This window comes from Dipteris shenzhenensis, chromosome 16 (genome assembly GCF_047967505.1).
Source record: "Dipteris shenzhenensis isolate YYH24624 ecotype China chromosome 16, Dip_SZ_1.0, whole genome shotgun sequence".
Lineage (NCBI taxonomy): Eukaryota > Viridiplantae > Streptophyta > Polypodiopsida > Gleicheniales > Dipteridaceae > Dipteris > Dipteris shenzhenensis.
The window spans coordinates 4381899-4394564 of NC_141611.1; the positions used below are offsets into that span (position 1 = coordinate 4381899).

The 12666-nt window shown below is 42.7% G+C and overlaps 1 protein-coding gene across 3 annotated transcripts in view; it reads left to right on the plus strand.

Moving 5' to 3' along the window:
* Positions 1-12666, plus strand: part of LOC147892438 (uncharacterized) — a 257358-nt gene that overhangs the window by 62977 nt on the left and 181715 nt on the right. The gene's annotated exons all lie outside the window — the stretch shown is intronic.

The window sequence follows — 12666 nt, forward strand, 5'->3', positions numbered from 1 at the left end:
ATGAATGCAGAGTGTCTCCATGGATAATCATGCATGGCATCCCAAATCAACGCTCGACCATTGGAAGATTAAGGGGCATAAACTGATGCAAATTCAAATATTTCTCCTTGAACCAAGCATTGCATAATAATCCATCTACTGTGGTGATCATTGAGAGCCACAACGGACTGAAAATCGTGCCTCACCAAAAAAGCCAACCCAGAGAAAGAGTGCTCTCCAGCATAGAAAATATCGTAACCAGCAAAATGTCCCGTGTGACCAGCATACGTGTACTGATTATGTTCCTGCAAAGCCACTATGTCTGGGTGCAATTGTTTGATATACATCCACGCAAGCTTCCACTTTCTACGATCACACAAACCCTGTACATTGAGTGTAACACATTTTATGTGGTCAAGCATATTTACAGAAATGGTACATTTATGTACATCAATAAACAGACTGACCATGTTTGCATCTCCACCTCAATATCTGACCTCTGCCTTGAGAAGAGGAATCAGCCTGAGGGGAAGACAAAAGAGCAGCAACGTCCTCTTGTGGGAAGAGCATACGATTTGTAGTCACACACACACACACACACACACACACACACACACACACACACACACACCCCACCCCCCCACCCCCCCACTAAGAGAATAGAAGGAGCTAACCTTCACACTAAGATATAAGAAGGAGCAGTAGGACAAGGTCCTTGACCCCAATTGTGGGGGTTGAAGAGAGTGATGACACACTTTTTTTGGTTAAACCAGTGTATTTACATTAAGAAAATATTTACTATTCACATTGAGAGTGATGACACACGCTTTTTTGTAGTGAAATCTTTTATTTCTGTGTGGGAAACCCCAAAAAGAGGTAAAAGCCCACCAATAGGTACAAAGGAAAAATTTACAAGTAAAGCCTAAGAGAAAAACTCATGAGGCAGCCTAGTAAAAAGTCACATATCCACTGGAGGAGAATGAAACAAAAAATCCTTCAGTTTCAGATTGTTGCTTTGTAAAAAGTGATGTAGTGGAGTAACTGCACCATCAATAAAAACTAGCTGTTTTTTGCCCTTGTGATTCTTTTTAATATAAGCTGGCAACCGGAATTTTTGAATCACAGGGTCAAAAACCTGTTACAAGCAAGGATGAAAAGAATCCAAAGAAAAAGGAACATGTGCATCCTGAACAGAAATAGACTCTGGCACGATCATCACAAGCGAAGGAGCTGGATCAACATCAGTACCATCTGAAGGAGTTGCATCATATAAATCGCGACTCATCGTTTTAGCTTCACTTCAAGTATCAACCTGAGATAAAACATGTACAACATCCTGTATAATCCTCTCTTCAAGAGGAACATCCATATCCTAAGGAGGAGGAGGCTGGTGGTACTCAACAAGAGACTGAGCCTGAGCTTCTTTAGCAGCATAAAGATTGGCCTATGATTTACCTACCTTCCTCTAGTAATGCTTCGGAGCAGTGAATGAAGGCTTATCCAATGAAGCCATAGCAGAGACCGGAGGAGAAGAGGGACTAATCTTGATTACTGAGGAAGGAGCAAGAGGAGTGGTCTTGGAAGCAGAAGGGCAAGCACGTGCAAAATGACCAACCTAGCGGCACCGATAACATGCTGTAGGAAAAGAGGCAAAATGCAACCGAATGCGCATCGGATGGGCAAAACCCAAATCAAGATCCAAAGTAGAAGGCACTAGCTGCATCATATCCCATAGAACACAAATACGAATATCCCGAGTGGCCTACAAAAACTCCTATCTCGGAACATGAAGAGGCCTCCTCAAGAGCACTGCAAGGGTACAAAGATGCTGAAGAAGAGGAACAGGGAGTGCTTGGAGGGTGATCCATACCAGGCAATGAGTCAAAAGAGAAGCTGCCGAATCAAAAAGAGGATCCTAGGGCATGACATAAGCCAAGAAACCTGCCCCAGGAACTCCAGCACAACTGACAAGGCGCTCCACCACCTCCGTCGAAGAACAGTGGGCATAATGAAACCCTTTGCCCATGAAGACAAAGGAGGAAATGAGATCCGGACTCACGGCAGCTTTAGCCCAACGACGAAGGTGAGCTGTAGAAAGAACCCTGCCCATAAAGTAGAGACAGATCCCAAGCTATAGAGCCTGTCGAAGACCAGAGATCACAAGGGCAGAATCCAAAGAACAAACCAAAGGAGAACCCGAAGAAGAAACTTTTGTAACGGAGGCAACACACATGTGGCGAAGAAGATCCAACTGGAGAGGAGAGGAAGGTCCATCTGCAACATCCAGCTTCGCTGATTTGAAAGAGCACGAAGGAAGCAAAATACCTCTCTTCTGCCGAATGAAAACACGTGGGGGAGCAGAGGCAGAAAGAGGAGCTGAAGCAGAGAACACGAACCAGGCATTTGTCGAAGCAACAAGAAAAGGGGAAGAAGAGGCTTCAACGAAAGAGCAAGATGGAGAGGGCTTCTCCAGAAGAGGTACGGACTGCACAAAAGGAGCAGAATCGGGCTGTACGGACAGACTATGCAGAGGGGCTGTACGAAAATCAGAGGCAACAGGAGGCTGGGACTATACGGATGTCCGTATAGTCTATACAAAATGCTGAGAGGGTATGGTCGAGTATAGGAAAGGCGTGGATGAAGACGGGCAAGGTACGGATGCGGGCTGGAATGGTATGGGTGCAGGGTACAAAGGTACAGGGATGTACGGAGCAGGGACAGAGGATAACGTAGCAGGCACGGGAGGCTGCGAGCAAGAAAGCGAGGTAGGTTGGTGTTGTACAAGTGAGGGGGAGGCTCCATTGCCCTCCATCGCTCCTCCTTTCACACTACACACACACTTGAGTGATGACACACAAACTTTTTTTTTTTTTTTAGTGAGAAGAAATATTTTATGTGCTGTGAAATAATTACATTCATAGTTACTCCATAAGCGGAGTAACTAATACTCAACCAAAAATCTCAGTATAAGCCATATATACATCATGATCAATCAAATGAGTCTGAAAGCAGTCATAAAACGATTGCCTCAGAGATTGTTCGAAAAAACGAAAGATGAAAAAGTAGTATCACCAAAGACTATGATTCCTGTCCATCCATAGAGTCCAAAGTGCCCAGTAGCGCACCCAAACAAAAAATAAATCAAAACCCTGTCTAGCGGGATGAAAACCAAATAACCAGAAGAACCTGCTAAAAGTAACGGTAGGAAATCTTGCTCGAAGCCCCTGACAGATGAGAGCGAGGAAATCACAAGTATGTGGACAGTGCCAGAAAATGTGAGACACAAATTCAGCAGGATGAAGACATCTGTGGCAAGCAACCGGGGCAATATGTCTATGCGCGAGTAACTGCTTAGATGGAAAAATGCCAAGTAGGACTCGCCAGAGGAAAAGCTGTTGCCGAAGAGGGATTTTATAATGCCAAAGGAGACGCAGCCGCTTTCTCCACCAGTTTGATGGGCGATCCATATGCCAAACAGAATTGGCTCTGTCAGAAACCCAAGACGGAGGTAACAACACTTTATACAGAGAAGGCACTGTGATATGTGACAGCTTCAAAGGACGGGTTGAAGAGAGGAAGAATTGAGAGTCCAATCCTCAAGCCTATCCTAAAGTTCCAAACGAGGTACCGACAAGAAAGGTTGAAGCATTTCTAAAATTTTGTGCTATAAAGGACGATAATGAGCTCCCAAACTATACTTGCTAGCAGCCGCAGAAAAAGATAAATGAGTGCCATCATCCTGATGTACATCCATCACAGAAGCAATACCTTTGACAGATATAAAATAAGAACGCCTGGGTTCTTGTATAGCCAAAGGACGGTGGAATACTTTGGACCAATAAATATTCTCAGAGCTCAAGGAATTTCCCAACAAAGAATCTCTACCATTCCATTCCAAGTGGGATAAAATATGGTTCCAATCAAGAAGCAAACGAGAGACAAAAGGACAGCCTCTGATCTTGCCTCGAATAGAGCCAAATAGAAAATCCCACTGTGTAGGTTGCTAATGCCCAAAAGCAGAAGTATCAATATGCAACAAAAGAGAGCGGATCATGAAAGCCCAAGGCTGATCCCCTTGCATAAAATGCAACATCATTTTCCCTCTGTGAGCAATTATATGCATTTGAATATTGAGTATGTTCAAACCCCCGTGCATCTTTGGAGAACAGAGACGATGCATAGAGAGTAATCTGAGACTTTTCTTGCCATTTTTTGTACGCCAAAAAATCTCCATGATAGCAGACATAAAGGAAATCAGATCTGCCTTAGTAAACATGATGAGGGGCAGATATAATTGTATGTATGCTGTCAAAATGGATTGCGTTATTCGCAAACGAACATGTAATGGCCAAGCTTCCAATATTCAAGTTTTTTTCCTTAGCTTTGTGCGCACCCAATCAATTTGTTGAGAACGAGTGAGCCCCCAACCTAGAGGATAGCCAAGATGTCGAATCAATTGAGAAGGTGGAACAATTTCCCCAGGCCACAAAAGACTATGCTAGTCTTTAGCATGCAACGGCAATAGCTTGGATTTCTGAGAATTCTCATGAAAACCAGCAGCTAAGCCATATGTGGAAGGGCCTGCATAATCAATGAGAGATCGCTCTGAGTATTTTGCGGGGTAAAGAAAGAATCATCAGCATATGCTTGAGCGATCATGCTACGGCTGTGAGGAATTTCCAATCCATGCAACATGCCAATGTCCAAAAGGTGGTCCATATATTGAAGCATTGGATGAGTGGCTATGACAAATAGTAAAGCACTGAGGGGACAGAGTTTCTGACAAGAACAACCAAGAGTCCAGGTTGTAGAAATATCCCCTGAAAGTATGCAGGCAACTTTACTATCTTGATATACCAATTGATAACTTGCTGCATTTTTGTGCCAAATCCCAAGGCGTGCATTGTTTGTGAAATAAAGTCCCACTGAACAGTATCAAAAGCTTTGGCAATATCAACTTGCAATAGCAAAACATCCTGTGCATATATTTGGCATATTCTATTCCAACATAGGCATTAGCAATGTTGTCTGTGATATGCCTAGGAGGAATAAAACCATATTGCGCAGGATGTAACCCATAATGCAAATAGCCTTTTATCCGATCAACAATCATTTTGGTAGTAAATTTGTAGATGACTGGCATAAGCGTGATAGGTCTCCAATCAGCCAAAAATTCACATATTTGCTTTTTTGAAAGGAGTTTAACAAGACCTCTCTTCCATGTGTCTGGCATTTTCTGATTTTGCCAAGCAGAATTCACCATATGCAGCACAGTATGCTTCAATAGAGGCCAATATTATAAAAAAAACTCAACTGTAAGACCATCCCATCCTGGAGATTTCCATCTACCACAGGATTTGATTGCATCTGACAATTCCCTTTCAGTAAAAGGTTCCTCCAATTCCAAAGCTTGAGTAGTGGAGATAATAGGAGAAACATACTGTAAAAGTAAATTTCTTGCAGACAAAACCTACTGTGAGGGAGGATCTGCATAACCAAACTGCTGAGAGAAATGATGTACATAGACAGAAGCAAGCTGTGACCATGATGTAGTCCATGAACCATCAGGCATAAGCACTGCAAATGTTTGTTTTTAATCTCTTCTGATGCAAGCTTTTAAAAAATTGTTTGGAAAAACAGCCTTTATCTGTGAAAGCTCTTTGTCTTGCTCTGGTCTCCCATTTAGCTAGTTTCTTGTGATCATTGATTTGGAGACAATGTTTAGCTTGGCATAGTGTTGTTTGCTCATGCAAAGACAAAGGACGAAGGTGACTGAGTTCAGTGAGGTCTTGGCAAGTCAAGTTAGCTTGAGCAACAGTTTCCCTTAGCGTCTTCATGTAAGACTTGCCCTAACCTCTAATTACAACTTGCATTTTGGAAACAAAAGAATCCCATGCATTATCAATATCAAAGTGGCTCTGAGAAGACAGAGATTGATAGGCTTCAATAACCATTGCCTTGAAAGCAACATGCTGCAAATAGCTATTGTTCACAATCAGATGTCGCCTTTGAGGCAGTCTATCATCTGGCATATCATGAAAAGATAGCCTCAACCATAACGGTGCATGATCTGAATGCACAAAGGCATAGTCAACTCACATTTTGCATGTAAAATCATCATTTTGTTGCGGAGCTACACTATACCAGTGATCCAGACGTGCTTGATAAGAAGAAAGGGCATTATGTTGAAAAGTGTATCCAAGTGACAAAGGCTGCAATTCCTTCCAAAGATCAACCAAATCAAGATGAATCAGTAATTGAGACCATGCATGCCTTTCAGGGGTTAACATATGGGTATTTCCTGATGTATCATCACCCTGTTGTGGAACATTATTGAAATCCCCACATATAAAGGCATGATATCTCCATGGATATCATTGCATGGCATCCCAAATTGTACTTCTATCCCGAGAAGATTGGGGTGCATATACAAAAGCAAATTCAAATACCTCGCCTTGAATGATGCATTGAAGAATAATCCATTTGCCTTGATTGTCATTTAAAGCAATAACTGGCTGAAGCGCATGCTTAATCAAAATGACTACACTTCAGAAAGAGTGCTCCCCAGCATAAAAGATATCATAGCCGCAGTAATGGCCTGTCTTTCCTGCATAGACATGTTGATTGTGTTCTTGTAATGCCACTATATCAGGCTGAAATTGATTGATATACAGCCACACAGATTTCCATCTCCTACTGTCGCACATCCCCTGAACATTTAAGGTAAGGCATTTGATATGAGCAAGCATATTTACAGATATTTATAGGAAAAAGACAGTTATGTACAGCAGCAACCTTTAGGATGTCAACCCTGCATTTCTACCTCAGGGTGAGGGCCTCTTTCCTGAGAAGAAACGTCTGCCTGAGGATTGGACAGCAATGCAGCAATCTCTTCTTCAGGGAAGAGGGTTCTGCTAGCTATCACTACAGCCCATGTGATTCCAATTCCTGAGTTGGCCTCTGGAGAGTTTCCACTAGAAGATGCACCATTCCAAGTGCGAGGGGGTGGAGGTCGTCAAACAGAAATAACTTTTCTTGGACTTTGCCATCCATCAATTGGAGTTTTTGGTCCTTTTGCTGAGGGTTGAATAGCAAGAAGCGAAGGGGAAGAAGCACTCCCATTTGAAACCACTGGGGCTTTGCCTTTATCCTGATTCACCAAAAACTGTCTATTACCTTCATTTTTATTCCCAATAGAGGCAGGAGCATCCTTATTGGGCATCTGAGCAGGCAAAGTAGCAGGCGGCATTTTATGCTGACTCATTAAACACTGCGAAGCCATGTTCCCAAATTTTTTACATTCAAAGCAAGCCCCTGTAAATAATCCCCATTTCAATTTATAAAATGCACTTCCCATGTCAACATTGCTCCCCGTGACCAAATAAGACTCTGGTGTGGGATTATCAGTATCCCAAAGAATGCAGAATTGATTAGAGTTGCCATTAGGCCGCGGTGGGCAAACCACTTTGCCTAAAGTTGCTGCAATTTTAGGCAAGAGTGAAGCCATGCATTGTGGGAAGTCTACAAATTCAACCCAGACCGGACATCAATGTCGAATGAGAGCCTGATAATCCCTTGTGGGGGACAATGGCAAAATGTGCACCATTTGCTGCCCAAAAAAGAGTAGCGAATGTTCCAAAAGCATTTGCTTGTGAATCTCATCTACCATAATGACCTCAAAAAAGCCTTTGGCTGCATAGTGTACCTTACGAACAAACGAGCCAACCAATGTGCAGGTCAACCAGTTGCCTACCTCTGCAGCAGGTGGCATCCGACCTGGGAAAAATAAAATGATTGCATTTTTTGCATATTCTCTAACTGGATCCACGATTTCATCCACTTCAACCATGAGACCAACCGATGGAACAGAGTCTTTCCACTCTTTCCTTGTGTTTGTAAATCATTCGTGCATGACATCATAAACTAGTTGTGCTTCAACAATCACACACACACACACACACCCCTTTACACTAATAGAACAGAAGGAGGTAACCTTCACACTAAGATATAAGGAGCAGTAGGACAAGATCCTCGACCTCCAATTGTGGGGGTTGAAGAGAATGCTGATGAGGACATGGATGAAGTCCTTACCCACGTCTTCCAAAAGACAATGGACATCTCAACAATAAAATGGAAGGATGCCTTTAGAAAGGGGAAGAAAGAGGATAAGCCAAGACGAATAATTTACGACACATAGTCCCATTTAGAAGTGTTGAACCATAAGCACGCCTCAAGGGGCACTCAAGATGGGTAAATGAGGTCCTTACAAGGAGCCACAAGGAGCCAATACTCCCAAAAGATCAAGAACCCTGAGGTGCTCAGAAATGCAGAAAAGGAGGGGAAGAATGTATACATGAGAGACGGAAAAAGATATCATCACAAAAAGAGACAAAGGGAAAGGGAAGCCTACATAGGGACTCGAGACCCTTAGGATCAAAATATGGAACGTGGGAGGATGGTCCTTAGACATCACATTGAACAAGGGAATATGAAGAACATACATTTTATAGCTGTGGAGACATGGGAGCCTGAAGTGAATGAAGTCCTAGAAATATAGGGTTTTTTGAAAAAATCAATATGGAACACCAAAAAACACATAGGAGGCCCGAGGATTCAATGGGATAACATGATCCATTAGCACTGCATGGGAAATAACAGCCAAGATTATAAGGGAAGACCCACATAAATAGTGTATATGGTTATAGATACTAACAAAAGAAAGGAGCATCCGTCTAGCAACACATTATTTTACGCACCCTCGACTACCCATCTACATACGCAACAGCCATATATCATGGGAAGACCCTCTTATGCATAAGAGAAAAGACAAAGCGGATTCTTTAAAGACCACACAATTATTTTGGCATGGAGTGGACTAGATGGTTTAGCAAACACCGGAGCCAGGGTGGCTTGGGAGACTTTGATTCTCTCCACACAAGAAGGAGGGTCAAATCTAGACCTCCAGAGTAAAGTCTTATTGTGCAAGGTGGTGATCAGAGGGCTATTGCAAGGACATGAACCTTGGAAGGATTTTTTCATTTTATGCATACAGTCGTGTTCTCCTTCCACTGGATGGATAGTTCAGGTGGACCTTTATCTCAGTCCATCTCAGGACTCCTTCGCTTTTATGGCCACTATTTTGAAAGCTTGGGCCAACTTCAGGAGCTCTCTTTGGACAGTTTCATCTTTCTTCGGGGAAGAGATTGATAGGCAGCCTGTCATGTGGAATGATAGTATACATGATGATCATGGGAGACCACTTGGTTCTTCTCATTATATGCAATGGTCTAGATGGGACAGAGGTTCTGCTTCCTTTGTGGGTTCTTGGAAGGATTTCAAAAACATTGTAGATTCCAATTAGTAATCGGTCTACTTGGCTTGGGGCCTTATGAGATCAGGGATCCCACTTCATGTTATAAGACTACAATGATCAGACGTGGATACCTTGGCCTTTGATGTTCATTCTAGGGGCAAGTTGTCCGGGCGTATGGATGATATTCGTATCAATATTGCGTTTCAGCTTGTCAGGGTTGTATGTCATATGAAGCAGTGCCTTTTTGCTTCAAGGTGGTATCTAGACCCTAATGTAGATCGTATTTCCTTGGATGCATGGAGGATTTAGCTATATGGACGAGAGAAGAGCCTCTTCTTCTTTCATTACATGGTTAATAAACCCAGGTTGTTTCAGCTCAGCCTTCGAGATTGGAAACAGATTTCTGGTGACTTGTAGAAATCCTTTTGGAAAAGACTTTGAAAATCCCTCAGGAATAGAAAAATCACTCTTCCGTGTTGGCTTTGTATTCGTGGAGCGATTGCAGTGAACTAGTGGGGGTCCATGTTCAGGGCTGACGCTATTTGTATTCATAACCTTTTCTCCCAAGAAGTCTATTTTGCATTGCTTATGGGACTGCAGACAAGTGAGGATCGTCTAAAAGGGGATTGCTAATTTATTGAGCACCTTTATTCTGTTTCCCTTGTTCATGACTTTGGGCTCAGTGGCTTGGCTTTCTCTTTCGGGGCCTTAAGTGTTTTATGAGTGACATGACTCTTCTTGGTCTCTCTCGGTTCAATGACATTTGGTTGTGGATCATGCTATCTAGGTGACGTTCCTAGGTCTCCTTATAGACATGCACATGCCTTTGTGGATACTTCATGGGAGATTCTGGCGAGCATAACAATGTGACATATTTACTGTTGTAGATGCACATCTTCAATACATCTCGGATCGCTATGCATCGGGAGGAGTTTACCTGTGATGGGTCACCGTCGAGATTGTCTCGTCATACACATACTTGGGGGTTATCTTCTCCGGACCTATTTTCATCATGAGATCGGTGATGCAGGCTCGCTTGAGCAGAGGGCATGCCTCATTGGCCAGAATAGAGAGACAGTGCTTCCGCTCACACTTTCAAGACCCACGGACCAATTGCTTACTTTTTGACTCCTTGGTCTGACCAGCGGGCATGTATGGCAGCCCTTGTTGGGGGATAGATTTGTCAGATACTAAGGGCTCACGTGGAGAGACTACAGGTACTCATGTTATCACGGATGATTCACAGCAAGCTGCCAGCTCCTTATTAGATCATCCAAGCTGAGTTTGGATCATCTCCATTGCAATTCGATGCAACATTTCAGGTCATCACCTATCTATCTCGAGTCCGGGCATATGGGGATTGCTCCTTTGGACGCAACAGATTATCATGGCTAGGATTGTCCTCTTCTATGGCTCTATCAGATGAAGGTGACCAGAGGTGCTGGTTTGCACATTTAGTGAGGTGGTTTCAGCGACTGGGGCTTCACATGGATAGACTTCCCCCCTTCCAGTACAACATTGATGCACCATTCTCCCCACTATGGTATCACAAGGTCAACTAGGTCATACGTGAAGGTCTTCTACAGCTACACACATTCTGCACCTTGTTGGAACCGAGTGAGCTCCCAGTGAAGCTCAACTTCTATAGAGATCATTGCCTACCTATCTTAGATTAGGGGTTTATTGACCCAACGGGATATACATGGATTTATTTACCCCATCTATTGGGCAGTTTGGATCTCTTCACATAGACTCCGTATTTAGAGTGGCCGAGCAGAGCGTTTACCCAGGGAGAGACGTGTATGCACCTTATGTGGTCTACAAGAGATTGAGTCTGAGGAGTATTTCATTTTCAAATGCCTAGTATACTATGAGATTTAGGGACGCTTCTATGTCTATTCAGAGATAGCTCCGGATTGTTATCCCAGCTACTCTCTTTTCCAGATCAGAGATGCTTGGCCGCGTTCATTCATGAGACAGTTGGACATCGTGAGCACCTACTTTGATCACAGAGACATGGTAGACTCTTCTCAGAGCATGATCACGGAGTTCTTCCAAGCGGACCATACAGGCTCTCGAGATCTAGAACAAGTGACACGACAGCTCAGGCGGATGGTTCTGACGCACAGATTATGCTTGGGGACATTCCCTCCTTCTTCATAGTGGGAGCACGACCGACAGGGGTCACGGTCGCCCTTGTTAGACGTAGAGCTATGACTAGGAGAGTGTGCAGGACTACGCCCACAGGAAGCCGGTAGCATTCCATCTCTGGTTTTATGCTTTTGCTCCCCCACTCTTGATCAGGGGGAACGGAGTGGACCATAGTCATTACATTGGAGCATATTTCACTTTGTATTGTGATGACAGATTATTTGATGATGATTATGGGTGTTGATGCTCGATAGTAGCTCCACCCTTTCAGCGTGCTTGTATTAGGTTTCTCACAGTCTCATAGACCCACCAGTCTTCCGAAGACTTTACTAAACTTTCTTTCTTTCTTTCTTTTCTTTCTCACTCTCCTCCCCCGAGGTTGGAAAACTTAGCTTTGAGGATGATTGTCACACGCTACTCACTGCTCATATATTTGGGCTTATAAAAAGACAAGAACACTGGGTCAAGATCTCATGAGAATGGGATGGGATGAACACTTTCTTATTCATTTTCATTGTAATGTCTCCGTAAGATTGGATAGTGATTCTTGTTAGTGAGAAGTGGTACTCTATCAATATTTCAAAAGAATAGGATTGAATGAACATTCTGTATCATCTCACTGTAACATCTTCTTAAGATTACTCATCAATTTTGTACTTCTTTATGTCATATATGTTGTTTGGTTTAATACTATCACTCTCTCTTAAAATATTAGGGAATTCTATCATAGTCATTCTAGATTTTGCCAAGTGTTTCGTCTAGAAACGGGTTTTAAAAATGTATTTTATATGAATTGTATATAAAACATAAATAATTATCTCCAGATTCTCTTTCGCTTTGAAAAGAGCTCTCAAATATGCATATACACATTGAGCACTCTTAAAAGAGTCAAAACACAGGTGACAACTTGTACTAGGGCGTTTCCCCCGTTTCGGCAAAGTGTTTCGTCTAGAAACGTTTCTAAGTGTTTTGCATGTTAGAAACGTTTTCTTGGGTTACAGTGAATTCTATTTTTGTTTCTTTTTCTCGTAGTTCCTTCCCTTCCGCCTTGATTTCACTAGACCAAGGATTAAAACTTTTTATCTCCTTTACATGGTATTTTTTCTCTAGTGAAACATGATATATTGTACTAGAAATGACAGAGTACCAAAGTATGATTTACAATAGAGGTGGGAGAGTAATCTCCATCCCAAAACCTCTACAAAAAGCCCAAAGATAGAAGC